Source organism: Octopus bimaculoides, chromosome 11 (genome assembly GCF_046866305.1).
Source record: "Octopus bimaculoides isolate indiv1 chromosome 11, ASM4686630v1, whole genome shotgun sequence".
Taxonomy (NCBI): Eukaryota; Metazoa; Mollusca; class Cephalopoda; order Octopoda; family Octopodidae; genus Octopus; species Octopus bimaculoides.
In genome coordinates, this window is record NC_142938.1 from 80,116,761 (window position 1) to 80,122,807 (window position 6,047).

At 37.9% G+C, this 6,047-nt stretch overlaps 1 protein-coding gene across 1 annotated transcript in view; it reads left to right on the forward strand.

Moving 5' to 3' along the window:
• The window catches only part of LOC106867980 (uncharacterized), a 635,945-nt gene that overhangs the window by 316,021 nt on the left and 313,877 nt on the right, over positions 1-6,047 (forward strand). The gene's annotated exons all lie outside the window — the stretch shown is intronic.

Genomic DNA, 6,047 nt, shown 5'->3' on the forward strand with positions numbered 1-6,047 from the left:
GTGGCTATATATATGTGTATGTGTGTGAATGTATGCTTTCTGTTGCTAATTTAAGAGAAAAAGGAGGAGAAGGAGGGGGCAGGAGGGGACGTGTTGTTGTTGTTGACTTTGTTGTCAATGGTAGTTTTGGTGTTGGCGTTGGTGGTGAGATACTTTTGAGTTGTGTGTGTGTGTGCGTATTGTGGGAGTATGTTTGTGTTTTGTTGTTGTTCTTGTTCTTCTCTTTCTCCTGTTTGTAAGGCTGGCTTAGCTAGTGTTGAGAGTGGAGGGATGCTAGTGGCGGTGGTGGTGGTCAGGCTTTGGGGGAGTCATGCGTGAAGTGTTCCATGCAATGCCAAGTCACCATAACGATGGGTGCAGCAGCAGCAGCAGCAGCAGCAGCAGAAGTTGCTGCTGCTGTTGCACCTCCCACACCTATTTTCTCTGGTGTATTGATTCAGACTCTCATACCCTTCCTTCTCTTTGACCTTCATCATCATCCTCACCACCACACCCACCCCCTTCTCTGTAGCCATAACTAATATCAGGATATTGGTCGTTGTCGTCATCATCAGCAGCATCATCATCATCATAATGTTGCTGCCATTATCATTGTTATCCACATTGTTATAATAATAATAATAGTAATAATAATAATGATGATGATGATGATGATGATGATGATGATGATGATGATGATAATTTCATTTATTTGCCACAAGGACGAAGGATGAGGGGGACAAAACTAAGGCAAAGTGTGGAGGTTTACATATGAAATGAGAATAAACATAATAATAATAATAATAATAATAATAATAATAATAATAATAATAATAATAATTAGTACCATCCTCATTAACATCCTTATTTCCATTGTTACTTCTACCATGACCACCACCACCACCACCACCACCACCACCACCACCACCACCACCACCACCACCATCATCATCATCATCATCATCATCATCATCATCATCATCATCAGTGTGAACAACACTACCAGCAGGATTAGCCAAACATCATCAACAGTAACTTCAGCATCATTACCATCAACGTCCACCCCATTGTTACAGCGTTGGCTGCTGCAGGAAACCTCGTCACTCTTTTAGTTTTTACATCCAGCTCTCTCTCTCCTCCATTTACCATGCAGTCTGCTTCTTTGTCCAGCAGTGTCCCAAAGGATTCTTCCGCATGTAGGTGTGTCTACATGTGAATGTGCAACTTAAAAGCTGCATGATGTCGTTCAGTCATTGCTAGCTGAATCAACAGACTGTCAGCCAGTTAGCGAAATGTGTTGATGGCTTTATGTAACCCGTCACCAGTAAATGGTGAAATGGTTGAGTAGATGAGTTTATTATTAGACTGCCTGCTTATAAGTTGTCAGCTCAAATCTGCTTTTTACATCTCATTGTGTTTCTCATTAGAACATTACATTTTGAATTGCCTGTTGAGAACAATTTACCATCAAGTCCTTTGGGAATGTTACCCATGATATATTAATGTTTGCTACTTGGGAAATTTATCTTATGTCCACTTCATACGATGAAACTGAAGTTAGGCAACAACTTTTGAAAACCTCATTGGAACTTCAGATTGAAACAACCTGTCACCAGAACAGCATTGTGTGTCACTGGCTCAGTTTGCAGAACTGCAAATAAGAACCATGTGTTGATAAAACTCCACATTAGAAACCCTTGGCAGTTTATGGATATAAATAATGAGGTTTTTCACCAACTGTTTCCAGTGTTGAGTACAACTCACCTCATGGATCTAGTTTTTGAGAGAAATTAGACTGACTTGCTTGTATAGACACAATCTCTCTTGGAGTAGTTTTCTTATGTTTCAATCCCTCGTTAAGTCTATGAGGTATTGTATATTTAAGTGGAATACTTGAGAATGTTCATGGTTTATGCTTCCTCATCAAGGATTTTGAGTTTTAATTTACTGCTTGCAATTGTATCTGTATTTTGGCCAAGCACTTAATACTGCAAACCACTGTTTCAGAAGAAGGTACACTTCATCAGGTGTCATCTGAGAGAGGGGGAGGGGGAGGGGAGGTGGGAGAGAGGGAGAGGGAGGGAGAGAGAGAGGGAGGGAGGGAGGGAGGGAGGGAGAGAGGGAGGGAGGGAGGGAGGGAGGGAGGGAGGGGGAGAGAGAGAGAGGGAGAGAGAGAGAAAGAGAGAGAGAGAATTCTTTTTCAAATCAAGATAAATTTATTCCTCATTCACTTAATGCTATCAACACAAAACTTTATAAACCTCCTGAAACTTAAATGAACTTTAAACCATTCCCACTCTTACCAAAATAGCAGCCATTGGAGAAAAGCTGACCATTGATGGCAGTTGCATTTTTATTAGTTGAGGGTTTTCACTTCAAATTCTTCTTCTCTTGCACCTTTTACTATAAAGAATAGGAGAGTATTGTAGTTTGCTTGAAGCATTGTATATTGTTTGTAAAGAAAAAATTACAATGTACTATAATACAAACAAGAGACTATATTAACTGTTGTAATTTAATCATCCAGAGTCTGATATGATATTTCGGAATAAAAATTCCCATTTTGCCCCTGTTTCAAGCCTAGAAATCTCTATGAGTTCCAGATTTTCTCACTATATTATGCTGGCCACTTCTCAGAAACAGACAATTTTTGACAGGAATCTATGATAATAGATCCTACTAGAATTAAATCTAATCAACAGTCAATTTTTTCCCCAATAACACTAGTCACTATTCCTAACATATCAATATCCCAATATGTTTCACTATACCAGCTATGCGTTTATTGAATCACAAAGCATTAATGGAAGAATGAAAAATCATCATCATCAGCAACTTCTTCTTCTTCTTCTTCTTCTTCTTCTTCTCCTTCTTCTCCCCCCCCCCCCCCCACAGATTAAGAACATGAGCTTATTCCTGAAGTTCGTTTTTCTCTATATCTACCTTCCAGTGGGCAATGAAGTTAACTAATTTCTTCGTTGATGTTCAGATGATCTCCATATTTTGATGTGTGTGTGCGTGGGAGAGAGAGAGAGAGAGAGAGAAAGAGAGAGAGAGAGAGATAGAGAGAGAGAGAGAGAAAGAGAGAGAGAGACATAGAGAGAGAGATTGCAAATATAGCTCTCAATATATCCTATGGTGTATGTGTTATTTGATGTCTATATTTCAAATGTCACAAACGCATAATGAGACTGAAAGCTTTTTCTCTCTACACCTCTTCTCACTGACATAACTTAGCCTTTCAGATTTGATTATTTATGATTATTTATAATTGTGGTCGGCCCACAGTTCCTCCTCTTTACGTCTCTTTCTCTTAGAAGTATGACTCTCAGGTAAGTATGACTCTCAGGTAACTCTACAGGAAGATGTAGATTGTTGTTGTTTAACCCCTAAGCCAGCCTTGATCCAGTGGCCCCCTGATCAAAGATACTCCACACTTAATAATCCTGTCATTTTGAAAATGCAGGCTACATTAACCAATGTACTCTTTCTGCTTTTTTAAGTCAGTAAGACACGATCTGTGGTTAGTTTGGTTGCTGTTTCTAGCAGCATAGGCATCTCTCCATGGCCCATGTGTATAATAGTGGTGAGTGAAAAGTTCCTCACAACATCTCTTGTCCTCTCCGAAAGGATTTTCATTTATCAACTGGTAATGCAAATACAGTAATCCTTCAACTATCACAGGTGGTACCTTCCAAAAACCCACCAAGATAGGTGAAAATCCACAAAGTAGAAACAGTACTGTGCAGTATATTTTTTTAATTATTTTTATAATTTGTATATATTTATTTTAGAATAAATGCAAAACAACACCAAGGAAGAATTGATGTAAGCTTAAATAGGTGAACCACAATATGGCAAGGGATTTCTGTGCAAAAATATCTCTTAAAATGTGGGTGGTTAGCTGACTGACAACAGTTTAGCTCTGAAATTGTGGTGTCATGTAAAAGAGAAACAAGTCTTCTCTGGATATGATCCCAGTCTTTCAAAAGGCAAAAGCCAAATGAACCTCATAGATTGAAGACTACTGCCCAAATCCATGGTAAAATTCCTGCAGTAATTTTTTTTAACTAACACAATGTCCACTCAACTATTTTATGTTTCTCTTCATCTAGTTTTGGCCATTAGGAAGTAGTTAAGGACATGTTTCTAAGCTAGAGAGAGTTATCATCATCATTATTGCAATGACATGTTGATGGAATTCTCTGTCCAAAACATAACAAAAAAAGAAAGAAAAAAGTACATCATCTCACACACTGTCGCTAACATTATTAATGCAATCATCATCATCGTCATCATTTAACTTCCAGCACAGCCACTACAACTAATAACACTATGTGTCTCATTAAGCCATCTTCCTTTTGCTTCCATATTATCATTATCATCCTAACCATTATTTCCACTGCCATAACCATCACAGGCACCACCGTCACCACTATTTCCTAATTAAGAAATCATCATTATTATTAATGCTACTTTCCTAAGGCTTCATGCCTCATTAAGAAATCATAATGATTATGATATTGTTGTCATCACAGTCATTATTGTTGTTGTTGTTATTATTATTGTTATCATTGGTGGTGGTGGTTGATGTTGTAGTGTAGAGATGTGCAATGGATGAGTAAATATTTTAGAATATTCCTTGTTTCCTGGGCTGTGTGTCCACTTTCAGCTTCAAGTATTGCCTTGGTTCTCATGACAAGATACTCTTTTAACTAATAACGTTGCTGTAATTGTTATGGATGATAATGATGATGATGAGGAGGAGAAGGAGGAGGTAGTGGACAACAGCAGTTTTATCATCATCATTATCATCATCATCATCTTCATATTTTACTTCTCAGAGCTCTTGATCTTACCTGCTCTGGTTAATTCTGTGAGAGTGGTTAGCAACTTGTTAAAGGTCTCACAGGGTCTCTTAGGGTCTCTTTCCTCAAATTATAAGACTTGCTACTTAGATGTTAAGTATCATATTATTATTATCATCATCATCATTATTATTATTATTGAGTGACAGTGCAGTGCATGTCATCAAAGTGACACTGGGGTACAAATATATACAAATATACCCACCATGACTACCCACCTGTTAAGGGTACACCAGGCACATGCATCGCAACTATATGTGCATGACATGGTGATCTCAAATCAAGATAGACAGCATATGACCTTGCAGGTGGGGGCCCTGTTAGAATTTTCTTCAGGTTGCCCATCTCGCTCAAAAGGTCGGTGAATAAGGGTTGTTTAAGGATGTTGAACGAAACATCCATGTTTCCAGTGGTGAATTATTCAAACCCCAAACACTTCCTTTCAATACATGGCTATGATGCACCCTCACTACTTCTGCTCATGATCAGAGATGTACATATTTCTGGGTTTTACATTGTTCCCACAGATAAGTTCATTCAATATTGATATTTCACCTCTCGTTATTTCAATCTCATTTTCAATTTTACTTTCCCAGTTTGGAATTCTTATCAGGTTTGTATTTCTTTGTTTTTTCAGAGGCATACAACTGGTTTCAATCGTCTTAGCAGCTGTGTAAGTAATTTCATTTAATTCAGTGAGATCTGCTTTTAGTTCTTGTATAATTTCTTTTGTTACATAGTTTCCAATTTTAATTTGTTTTCTATTTTGGATTGTATTTGAGAGTTTATGAAGTGGATCTCTATCATGCATATTGGCATGTCTTGCAACTGCAAGCTTATTCAGGATTATTATTATCATTACTATTATTATTATTGTTGTTCTTTCGCTTCTCAGAGCACTTCATTTCACTTGTTCTGTAAGAGCGAACAACAACCTGTTGTCAAGGATCTCACAAGGTCTTCATCCACAATACTTAACACCCAAGTACCAATCTCAAAATCCTCGCTGTCCTCAATAAAGCAGTTTTCTGAGCATGTTCTACCCTCATGTCAATCTCAAGTTCTCCAACAAATTTCTCAAACTTGGTTGTTAATGTTCCAAATGCTCCAACAACTATTGGGATGACTCTTACTTTCATCATTGCCCACATCCTTGAAATCTCATCTTTTAGTGGCTTCTTGTACTTCTCAATCTTTTCC